We start from the raw sequence: 12,700 nt of genomic DNA on the forward strand, positions 1-12,700 counted from the left end.
TTAGGGTGCCGGCTTGGGATCCTAAGATCCTGCGTTCGAATCCCGGTGGATCGCTAAATTAACGCCAGGCGGGTTGAATCAGCCTGTCATCCTTCCGAGGTCGGCAAATTGAGTACCAGTTTGCTGGGATGAATGATCCCGGTGTGTACCCTGGTTGAGAATAGGTACACCGTATCCCTGCGCATCGCCAGAGGCGACTTAGGGTTGGTGCCAGGAAGGGCATCCGGCCATAAAACATTGCCTCACATGGGGAACCATGATTGTCAGGGGACCCGCAAGGCTACCCCCTGCTCGGGCAGGGAAAATGGCCTTAAAACGATCATTCATATTCATTCTTTAATATGTTGAGAGGTCTGACAGGATGAACAACTCGACCAGACTATAAACCGTCACGTTGCTGTTTTGCAGGCAGGTGATTGTACCAATGAGTGTGTCATCCCTCGGATGGACGTTAAGCTTGAAACCCACCTACCAGCATTAGTTACTTCCAGCAGATCTTAAAAATATCCCACAGTGTCTTTCGATGAATATTTTGTGAGTTATCACCAGCACCCTGACCAAATTCCAAATTCCTGGCCTGACGCTCTCCAACCCGCACTTGGAAAGCACGACGAGTATGCCAAAAAACCCTTACACATGTGTTCAGGGATGCTGTTGTCCTGCAGAAGATTAATTTATGGGCTGGTTCGATGATTATGAGTATGGTGGGGGATTTACATCCGAGGGTTGATTATTTGATTCTAAATGCCATGGATGTAGTTTGCGTGGTGGTGATAGAGTTGAAAGATGTCAGAAGTCCTTCATTTTTTTAGGCCTCAATGCTTTTTAGATGTAACATTACCACATTGCTTCAATGCTTCATCAAACCCAAACTTGTGTAGATTTGTTAACTCAACTGGACGAGTTCATCACATACTGAACCCTCCGGCATCCGTCGCCTGTCGTCCGTTAACTTTTCGACGTTAACACTCCAGCGTCCACAAATATCAACCGATTCTGATCAAACCTGACGTGCAGCATCCTTAACCCCAAATACCAGGTTGGTATCACATTTCAGCCCGATCCGTTGAAAAATGGCAGACTTAGGCGACCATTTTGTTTTTTGTCATGAAAACGACGTTAACACTCTAGTGTCCACAAATATTAACAGATTTTGATCAAATTTAGAATGTTTAACCCTTACCACACAAGGTAGGTTGCTATTGCATTCCAACCCGATCCATCACAAAATGTCCGCCATTGGCCGCCATATTGTTTTCAGCTCTGAAACGACGTTAAGACTTTAACGTCCACAAATATTTATGGATTTTGATCAAACTTGGTGTGTGAGACTCTTACCACACAAGGTAGGTTGCTATCTTAAGTCAAATCTAGTACAGACAACTGACCTACTTTAAAGTTGTCCAGTCAGTTCAGTTGAGTTCTGCTTCCCTGGAAGCTCTAGTTTTTGTTCTTTGTGTTGGATTCTTTCCTTGGAGATGTTGTGTTATTCTTGAATGTTGTGTTATTTTTCTATTGTGTGAGTAAATCGTAAATGGAACTCGAAGGGAAATGAGGTTGTGCGGAGGAAGAACAGGAATGGGTCGTAGGTTGAGTCGGCGATCGGAGTCAAATATTCCACCATTTGCTGCTTACCTCGTGTAGCGCAGGCACCTAAAAGTGAAACATTTCCTTGGATCAATAGCAACTGGAAAATGGAATTTGGCTGCATCATGAGTGAACATGGGCCAGAGTTGAAGCACAAAGTTCAAAATGTAATTGCACAGGTAATTTCAACTACTCCAGAAATTGATTGAACATATTACCACTTAGGATTCAACGACTATTCAGTATTCACTGTGTATGGCCAAAAGTAATGGGTTTTGGCTTTTGATGAGGTTTATTTATTTTTGGCTTTCCTTGTGGACTTCCTGGTAATCTCTGGTGGGATGCTGCGTCTGGTTTCAGTTGAAGTGCACAGACTATGGAAGAAAACCAGCAGAGTGTGACTGAAAACATGCCCTAGGGTGTAGTGGCTATCCCATAATTTTAGTGGAGGGCTGACTGGATGGTCTAGAGGTACGCACACTCGCCGCTAAGCTGTCTAGCCTGGGTTAGAATCCCGACCCAGCTATAAACTGTCAGCCTTGTTTGCTCCCCTTCCTTCATTACCATTCCACAATGCTATTTTCACCAAACGTTTTCAGCACTTCACATTTTGATAAATGTAGTCGTCTTTCTCAACAAGCTTATGTCCAGTCGAGCATCTTGCACTTGACTTTGACAGGTTTCTGCTGTTTGGTGCTGGTTTCTGTCTTGCTGAGAATAGTTCTCAAACATGACCCGGGATGCCCTTGCGCTTGGAACGGAAAGCCGTTCACAAATCCCAGCAGGAAGGAAATGAATTATTGAACTGTACCTCCTCAGTCCTCACCCAGGTTCACGGTCTGCATTTTCTTGTTAAAGGCATTGAATGAAATTGTTCTTTTCCAGACTCTGGGTGAGCCTTCAACAAGGACAGGTATTCCCACTCCACAGTGCAGGCCACAAGGTGGAATAGCCTTGAAATCTGGTATTATAGATGTTCTGTTAGTCAATAGCTGCAGATGTCAGAGAAACCTCATGATCATGATGTCATGTTAAGATAATCTTGTGTGATCCTATGCCAGGCCCTGAGCTCCAAAAACACGTGCGTTTGTAACAACACAGCCACTGTGGTCCAAAAGAACGGTGCATACTAAATCGGTACATGTTAGCTGTATTAGTTTGTCACTACAGTGTGTGTTGTTTGCACATTGCTCAGACTGCTAATCATAACATCCCTGGGTGGCCGTTTCCAGCAGTCGTAAATGTTGCTGTTGTACAATGTTGCACCATCATGAAGTTCTTCCTCTATGCCGTTAGGAACGCCACTACAATTATTTCCAAACTTGAGTGTCCTTATACACTTCCGGTGACCAATAAAGCTCATCCGGCATTCCATAACCTCACATCTGCACTGCAAGCTGGTTGCATTTTATTGCTACCTCTGCTCCCGCGTTTTACTAATGGCGCCGTTCTGCAATGCCACTTTGTTTGAGCATGTTGCAGTGATTACCTCGTGGGGAAATGATCACTTTGACCTGATGCAGATTTTTTTTTTCCATCGTAATCTTTTCGAAGCTTCGTTGTTTGCTACCACTAAATCATTGGGGCACAAAGATGCTTGACCCCTTTGCCATGTCGTACATAATAAGACATTTCTGTCGGGTTCGCAGGACTAGCAACAAAGTCACTTATTACCTCCACCACCGAAGGTGGAGGTGATGTTTTCACCTTTGTCTGTCTGTCTGTGAACAGGATATCTCAAAAAGTTGTGGATGCATTTTAGGATGAAATTTGGTGGACATTTTGGTTGTGTGAAAAGGACGAATTTTTTTCGATTTTGGTGAAGATCCGAGTCCACATACTGTAATTTTAAAGTGATTCTTCACCATTGAGTAATGTAGCCCAAAACGAGATATAACATGATATCTGAAAAAGTTATAGACGGATTTTGACGAAACTTTGTAAGACAGCTTGGGTGTGTCACAATGATGAAGTGATTCGATTTTGGACGGTATCTGGATCGGGATCCGGATACAATAATTTTTTTTATTTTTTCAAGTGATTCTTCACCATTGAGAGATGGGACCAAAACCGATATATAGGATGATGTTTCAAAAAGTTTTCAAAAAGTTTTTCAAAAAGAGGTCGGGTGAAAAACGATATATTAGATGATATTTTAAAAAGTTATGGACGAGTTATGAATAAACTTGGTGGACGAGTTGGTTAGGTGACGAGAACAAGCCGATTATATTTTGGTTCAGGTTCGGATCCAGATCCGGCCTATCAGTGGGATAGAAAACGTAAACTGTTCAGCCTGGTGGAGGTATGCTCTCTACCGATTGCCGTTGTAGTTTTAACAGTAATTCCAGTAATGTATGATTTTGAGTCTTGTTCGAGTACAAATCGACCAAAAACTGTTTTGCCTTGCCAGCATGGTGCGCTGCTTATCCCAGAGCATGTTGTCTTGCAGATGGCATTAATCCAGCTGTCCCATTCTCATTCACAAGGCTGTAAATGATCCCTTGGTATCCCTTACAAAAGTAGCAATTTGGTTTGGTATTATGACCACGTGGATCTGCCACTGAATTCAATATTATGGGTTCTGGCTTTTTGGGTGTGATGAGTAATCATAATGGAGGCCCATACTCTTGACAGAGCTTCAGGGCATTCACGATAAGTCGAGAGCAATTTCGAGGCTCGGAACAATCCTCGATAGATTGCCAATCTAACATGATACTCGACTGAAAGTGGCAGGAATTTGTTTTGGGTGCTGGCGATAACTCGCATCATCTTCGTGAAAAACACAGTGGGATCTTTAACAGACATCAATAACTCGGATCTCTAACAGACATCAATAACTCGTGCTATCAGGTGGTTCCTTCAGCTTGGTGCTCATCTGGTGGACGGTGCACACATTGATGGCTCGCCTTGCATGCAAAATACAAGGATTACAGTTTGTAGCTGGGTCAAGATTTAAATAAGGCTAGACAGTGCAGATGGGAATGTGCATACCTGCAATCTGTCCTGTCAGCCCTGTGTGTTGAGTACAGAGATACAATTCTTCTAAAAGTCTCGAGTGATTTCTCAGAATTTGTGTCTGCCACTTTTGTCTTGAGTGTGAGGAGGCACGCTGCTCTGTCCACCTGCAGTTTTATTGTGTTCAGTTAGAGGGATTTTGGGTGGCCCTGCCTTTCCATAGGTAGTGCCCATTTCAAGTTGCACAGAGGACATTACAAATCGGAGTGTGGACTCCGGTGCCGCATGTTGACCCTATAAGGTGGAAGATGCAGCTTATCCGCTTCCTGAAGGTCATTCGTGAGCCAGCCGAGTAAGTTGTGAGCAAGCCAAAGTTAAACTTTTATTTAATATTGTTTTGTTTATGGAGAGGGGGAGCTGGGTGAGAGGAAGGCATTCTGGGCTTCCCCTGCATTGTGGGCCACCTTCCTCTCCCCCTCCTTTCCCCTCACGCACACTAGTGGAAGAGGAGGAAGCACTCATCCTATGACGTCTCATCAAGAAACGAGCCTTCAATTATGGCCATCTCTCATTGGCATTAATGCGGCTTGCCATTGGATCATGTTGCCTGGTGGTCATGATGGCCATTGGATGGCAATCTTCACTGTCGATTGGGCAATGATGCTGTTGCTATGCGTGCGGTAGGGCATCGTTGGCTGGCACCTTGCGAACGCTGACAAAGATGTCTTGAGTGTGAGGAGGCACGCTGCTCTGTTTCCTTAGACGGGTCTTATGGGATGTTCTGTCGTCTCCCCATTTTCCCCCACCCCGCCTGCCGCCCGAACCTGTTCAGTCTGGGACTTCCTGCCTGCTTCATGCATCTCACCCGGCTCAGTGTGAATGCTTGTGCATGGACCCTTAGAGGAATGAATTCATTTGTTCATTAAGATATTGGGTTTGTTGATTATCTATCCTCATTCGGGATTCCTTCCATGTCTGTGCTATCCTTCAGTTAATCATTATACAGGTATTTCTTAAGCCTGTGTGCACATCCTTTCGTGCCATCTGTCCCACCTGCCGACAAATCGGTTATTTGTGAACCCCTTTAGGATTACTTGGAGTTCATTCTGATATTGATACCCGATGTGATTTAGACCTCATTAAGGTGCATTCTCCACTCAGGTGCGTTTTGTATGAAATTGATTAAATCACGGTCAACCTTGAAATTTTCACTTCGACATGGACAGTTACCGCACGGAGGTGGTTAAAGTGGTTGAGGTGGGGGCTGGATAAGCAACAATTTATTGTGCAGTATTTATTTACTCAATTTGAATTTGATAGAAATACCATGAATATGTGCTAGTGAGATGCCCTTTTCACTTATCTCTTAAAAAATAAAAAAAATTAATATATACAGTGAAACCTTGACTTACGAGTTTAATTCGTTCTGTGACCGAGCTCGTAACTCAATTTGCTCGTTTCTCAAATTAAATTTCCCCATTAAAATGCATTGAAATGCTATTAATCCGTTCCAGCCCCCAAAAAACCACACCAATTTTTTTTGTTACGTGTTTTTAAATAAGAAAAATGTACTTTATAAATAACAAATAATGTATAAACAAGCACGACCTCGTATATACTGTACATAATAAGCGGCGTTACGCGCGCTGCTTGTAAACAAGGAGGAAGCGGACAACGCGGTAATTTGTAAGAGTCTTTATTCAAGAGCTCACTGTAACACTGGCGCGCTCCGAGCTGCGCGCCCGGTGTATATCCTGAGGCCACGCCTACCCCTCGGCGTGGCCGCCGCCCACTTGGTGCGCGGAATGATGTCACCACGCCAGTGAGCTTCCGTGTCCGCCACAATGTAAAGAAATAAACTGGTTTTATTAAGTGTATTTACCTTGAAGATCAGACGAAGATGCTGGCGGAGGTGGAGGAGATGACTTTTGCCTTTTTCGCCACACTTTCCTCGCTTTCACTTGCAGGGCGTTTCAATAAAAACCTGTCCAACGAGGTTTGTTTCTTCCTCCCTTTCAAAATGTTTCGATCGTACTTCTACGATCGTACTGCCTCGCCAAGACGACAACACGCACACCTCGCTCATGTTTTTCGACGATTGCGTGTTTTATATCCAAGCACATCATCCTCTTCTTCTTCTCAGTACTGCCCTTGGCACTCAATTTCTTAGGACCCATGGTTAAAACTAAGAAATTTTCCAAAATAACCAACATGCGAAAACAAAGCAGCAGCGATATACGGCAAGGTGCTTGCACGGCAAGATAACCACGTGACTGGAACGCTCGTTGGGCCACCTAGTGGCGGGTGGCGTAAGCTCGTAACTCAGATCTCGGCTCGCATCTCAAAGCAAAAAACCGCCCGAGCGACGGCTCGTATCTCAGAAGGCTCGTATCTCAGAAAACTCGTAAGTTGGTGCACTCGTAAGTCGAGGTTTCACTGTATATATATATATATATATATATATATATATATATATATATTTCTATTTCTATTTTCTATTTCTATTTTCTATTTCTATTCTATTTCTATTCTATTTCTATTTATTTCTATTTATTTCTATTTATTTCTACATTTTTATATATATATATATATATATATATATATTTTTTTTTTGTATACAGGATCGAGACTCGTGAAAGAGCTAACATTAATCACACAAAACGTCAAACCGACACATAAAACACAAAATAAGGGGAGCAGTAGACAAGATGGGGAGAGAGGGGGAAGGACACAAACACAACATTTGAGAGCAGGGACATCGAGAGAAATGTGGGAGGGAGAGGGCTTGGGGGGGGGGGGGGGGGGGAGAGGTATAAAACATATGGACACTGCAAGGACTTCCAGGAAAGAAGTTGGAATTTCAAAAAAGTGTATCTGGGGTGAATTAGTGGGGGTAGAAAAGATCAAGGTTTTGGATGGGGGAAGTTAAGAGATGGTGGTGAACAGCTGTTTTAAAGACCTGGAGGGAGGAGTGGGATTGAAGGGAGTGGGGAGTTTGTTCCAGAGGCGAGAGAAAAGGGGAATGAAAGAGTGAAGGTGAGCAGAGAGCCTAGATTTTGGCAGTTTAACCAGAAGAGGGTTGCTGGCAGATCTTGTGCGACCTGTAGGAATATTTGGGGGACAGAGCACAGAGAGAGCTGGGGGAGCAAGGCCGGAGAGGAGTCGGTAGAAGACGGAAAGACCACCAACCTGCCTGCGGTGAGTGAGTGAAAGGCCCTCGGAGCTTCATCGCAGGAGATTCCAATGATTCTGAAAGCTTTGGTTTCAACAGCGTGAAGCCGAGCTAGGTGTGAGGCAGGAGCACCGGCCCAGAGGGGGGAACAGTATTCCATTGAGCTGAGGATGAAAGCCTTGTATGTGTTGAGGAGCTCAGGTGTGCCAAGGAAGGACTTCGCACGACGGAGGATGCCCAGTCGGCGACTGGCTTTGGAGGTCAGCTTGGAAATGTGGTTTTCCCAAGAAAGATCATGGCAGATAGTGAGACCCAAAAGCTTGAGCGACATAACTTCTTGGAGAGGATTGTTGAGAAAATAGATGGGAGGGTTTTCCAGTCGGTCTTTTCGGAGAGACATAGTAAGAGTGTGAGATTTGTCAGGATTGAAAGACATGTTCCACTTGTTTGACCAGTCTGTGATTTTGTCCAGGTCTGCAGAGAGTGAGGAGGCTGCAGACTGCCGATCAGGGGGATGAGGAATGGAGCGGCAGAGAGTGGAGTCATCAGCAAAGAGATAGAGAGGATTTTCAAGAGTCAGAGAGATCATTGATGAAGACCAGAAAAAGCACAGGGCCCAGAACACTGCCTTGGGGAACTCCAGCCTGAACAGGAATGGGAGATGAGAGAAACCCATTCAGGGCCACATGTTGACTACGGCCAGAGTGGAAGTCCGCAAGCCTGGACATCCAGAGATCTGTGGGAGGGAGAGGGCTTGGGGGGAGGTGGGATAGGTATAAAACATGGACACTGCAAGGACTTCCAGGAAAGAAGTTTGTATTTCAAAGTGGATCTGGGGTGAAATTAGTGGAGGTAGAAAAGATCAAGGTTTTGGATGGGGGAAGATAAGAGATGGTGGTGAACAGCTGTTTTAATATACAGCTGTTAAAACAGCTGTTAAAATACAACAGCTGTTAAAATATAAATAAATTTATATTTATTTATATTTATATATATTTATATTGATATATATTGATATATATTTATATTTATTTATATATATATATATATATATATATATGTATATATTTATATATATATATATATATATATATATATATATATATATATATATATATATACATATGGGTCAGAATTTTGAACGAGGTACATTTGGGCCTCCCAGGGGTCAAATCTTTTTTTTTGGAATAGCTAAAAATCACCTTGATATCCTTAAAGCCCTAAGCCTGGGCTATCAAACGCAGCCAAACTGACACCGATCGGTCCAGAGGTTCCGTTTTTATTCATGGTCAAAGTTTCCCTTCCTCGTTAGCATAACGAAAGAGACCAAAATAAGATATATGAATTCCTTCCTCTTCTTCCCGAAGATGCTGTTTCGGCTAGTTTTGCGTACTTAACGCACCAGGAGCGTCCCGATCTTTTGAAATGGCATAGAATTCAAGCTAATGTGATGGTCTGATAGTATATTTCACTTCGATATGCACTAGGGTGCATCAAACGCCCCTATGTCAAGAAAACAATCTGTCCCCAATTTTATTTTGTTCCAGTCATAAAATAAAGTTCCTATGCAAAATTTGGTAAGGTTTTGATATCATCTTCTGGGTCCACCTCAGCAAATTAGATTTTGAGTCAGTAGTATCAGAGTCTGAAATTTGACACGCAGCTGTTTTGAGGCCCATAAATAAAAATGAAAGGATTGACCGATTGCTACATACAATAGCTCTTTGGAAAGGTATTATTGTGCTCTGTAGCAATATATAATCATCATAGGGATAGGGATATAATTCACTTATACACAAATAGTCAAAATCATGATTTTATTGGTATAATCATATGTATTATAGATACCAGAATGATATAATTTTTATTACAGTAGAATCATATATATACACAATCTTAGCATTTATCATCTTAATACGAGTACATCTGACTATGGATGAACATGAAAATAGAAACAAAACAAAGATACTGTAGTTTTCATGGATATTTCTGACAGTTTAGTCTTGAGCTGCTCGCTTTCGAAGATTCGGTTGCTCCTTGCGGTTGTGCTCAACAACTTGTAGCACATTTTGGTAGTGGTCTTCACTTCTGGCTGCTGAAAGGAAGTCAGATCTAAGCTTAACTCCCCTTTCTGCAGAGTCATTCACCACATTCAAGGCTTCAACATTAGTCCATGATGTCTGGTAGGCTGCAGAGTTAGTCCATTCTTGAACATCGGTAACTAGAAATGCCCAGTCAAGCTTCAGATGATGAAATAGGTACCATGAATCTGGTCCAACAAAATCAGCCAGAGTGGTCTTCTCAGTCAAGTCATCAGGAAATCTGGGCTTTCCAAACCCAGTACCAAACCGTCCTTGTGGGTTGGTTACTGGAAAATCTGGCTGAACCTCCAGAAGTCTGTCTGCCAGAGCACGGCGATGGTCATGAGGAACAACTGAGCTGAAGAGGGCAAGTGGAACCATCTCTTCTGTGAGGTACCAGAGATGTCGTTTGAAGGCTTTCAGGGCACTTCTTGAGATTCCAGCATTGACAGCTTCATACTGTTTCAGTTTGGAGATGAGCTGCAGGTCATTCCATGGGGCATCGGTGACAGAGGTACATGTCATCCACCAGGAGCTGTATACTAGAGTGACAAACGTGACAAATTCTCTGATCTTTGGCACTTGTTTTTCTGTGGTAATTGTACCTGCTGGAAGATCAGCGATTTGTTTTTCGAAGAGACATAATTTGATTGAGTAGAGGAGCTTCGCCATCCATCTGGCTTTATGCAGTGCACCAGGACGCTTGAAGGTTATTTGATGTTCAGCTACTTCACCATCAAGGAATACAGTACACAGATCAACAAATTCCAAATAATCATCACGTCTTAGAGATTGCTCGGTGTGACAGAGTCTGAGAACATTATTTTGCCAGTCACTTGTCAAACTTGTTGCTGCTTCATTTAGTTGAGATGGATCAAATCGTGAAAGTGGTTCATTGAATGTGTGTGGAAACATTTCAAAGTTCTTGCGAAACCTTGAGAAGAGGAAGATATCTGGTGACTTAGATGCTTCAACTTTAAGATCAGTAAAAATGTGCGTAAGAATGACTTCACCAATGTGGTGTCTGCAGCCTGACCACAGAAGAGCTTTGTTAAGCCGTTGTTGAATTGTACACAAGCTGCACTGATGTGGCCGGTGTTAGATGCAGTTGTGTCAAATGTCAAGTTGACAACATTCTCTTGGCAGTTCCATGATTCAAGTAGGTTATAGTCAGCTGAGCAATTATATCTCCAGATTTACGGTCTGTTCCAGGCTTGTAGGATGGAACACCCAGCAGCTTCATATCAGTTTGAGAACCCAAAAGCACAGCTAGGCGTTCTTCAAAAGTGTTTTGGTTAGTTAAGCATGGAAGCAGCTTTGAGTCCAGTGCAACGTAGCAAGCTTCGGTGGTATCCATTTGTCCTTAAAGGTAGTAGCAATATGCTGTCCAATTTTGCGTCTTGATTTATCTGCTGTAGCATATGATGTTGACACCTTCGCTACATCCCCTCCTGTTTCTTCAATAAGAGCTTCTGTGAAAGCAGCCTGTTGGGTTGGTGTCATCTTCATCCTTGTTGCCAGTGAAACAAGACTGGGGCCTCTTCAGGATGTCATGTGGAATGAAAACTGATGTGCCAGGTCTAACTAAACGATGATGACTTCTTGAGGTTGTTGGTGTGCTTGTTGAAGGTCCAAGAGTTACTTCTTCATCACTGTCACTAATATTATACACAGTGGTTGTAGTATTTATGTTGAACTCCAGCTCCATACTTGCTCGCGTCTCTGATTCTTTTTCCTCGCGGTTCACTTTATGCTGCATCTTATCTGCCAACAGTTTATCTTGGCAGCCAAATGTTGCACAGCGATCTGTCTTCATAGATTCCAGGAATGCTAAGTCTTCAGGATTCTTGATGTGAGAACTAGCATCATTGGGCCACAAGGAAATGTCTCCATAAATTTCATCTCCATTTGATTCACCTTTGTGATGCTTGCTGGAGTTGTTCTTCGGTTGATAGGGATTGATCTAAGCTTGGAATTATCATCTGCAAGTTTGATAATTTTCTCAATAGCCTTGCGTTCAGAGATGATAGGAATATTAGCCTTGCCATAAAATGGTGTCACTTTCTGCAGTACAAGCTTTGCTGATTCCCACCGAGAGCGTCGTTCAAGTTTGCCATCTTCCGTGTGCCACATGAAACAACGTAGTACTTGTAAACAAGTTGGAAGTCTGGTGCCATTGATCTGGGAATCTTGTTCAGTTATGGCACTTCCAAGACCAAACACCTTGGTGGACTCTCTTGTTGCAACAGATGCTTTCTTTACTGTGCCATCCATTGTTTTATCTGAAAGAAAAAGGTAGTATTAGTAACAATAATCTCATTTCATAATTATGTACAACAAATAAATCAATTATCCAATTTTATTAGAGTATAGCCTAATAATTGTTTTAATCATCTTGTCTCGTTAAAAGATCTTTGTAAAGACAAGATGACTACAACATTCAGGATATTCTTTAATTTATAAATTATATTTTAAAAATACTCTTCATTTAGCTTTATATCCATATTTTGAAAAAAATCATTATTTTGACTATTTGTATATAAATGAATTGTATCCCTATCCCTATGATGATGATATATTGCTACAGAGCACAATAATACCTTTACAAAGAGTTATTATATGTAGCAATCAGTCAATCCTTTCATTTTTATTTATGGGCCTCAAAACAGCTGCGTGTCAAATTTCCAACTCTGATACCACCGACTCAAAATATGAAATGGTGAGGTGGACCCAGAAGATGATGTCCAAACCTTACCAAATTTTGCATAGCAACTTTATTTTATGATTGGAACAAAATAAAATTTGGAGACAGATCAATCCAACATCTTTTTAAAAATAGTTGGGCGTTTGATGCACCCTAATATGCACTTACCTGGCTTACAGGGAGCATGATGTGCGTAACGTA

At 42.4% G+C, this 12,700-nt stretch overlaps 1 protein-coding gene across 1 annotated transcript in view; it reads left to right on the forward strand.

Moving 5' to 3' along the window:
- LOC137432406 (exonuclease mut-7 homolog) overlaps window positions 1-12,700 on the forward strand; it is an 85,506-nt gene that overhangs the window by 47,865 nt on the left and 24,941 nt on the right. The window lies entirely within an intron of this gene.

This window comes from Myxine glutinosa, unplaced genomic scaffold (genome assembly GCF_964187855.1).
Source record: "Myxine glutinosa unplaced genomic scaffold, kmMyxGlut1.1 SCAFFOLD_447, whole genome shotgun sequence".
Lineage (NCBI taxonomy): Eukaryota > Metazoa > Chordata > Myxini > Myxiniformes > Myxinidae > Myxine > Myxine glutinosa.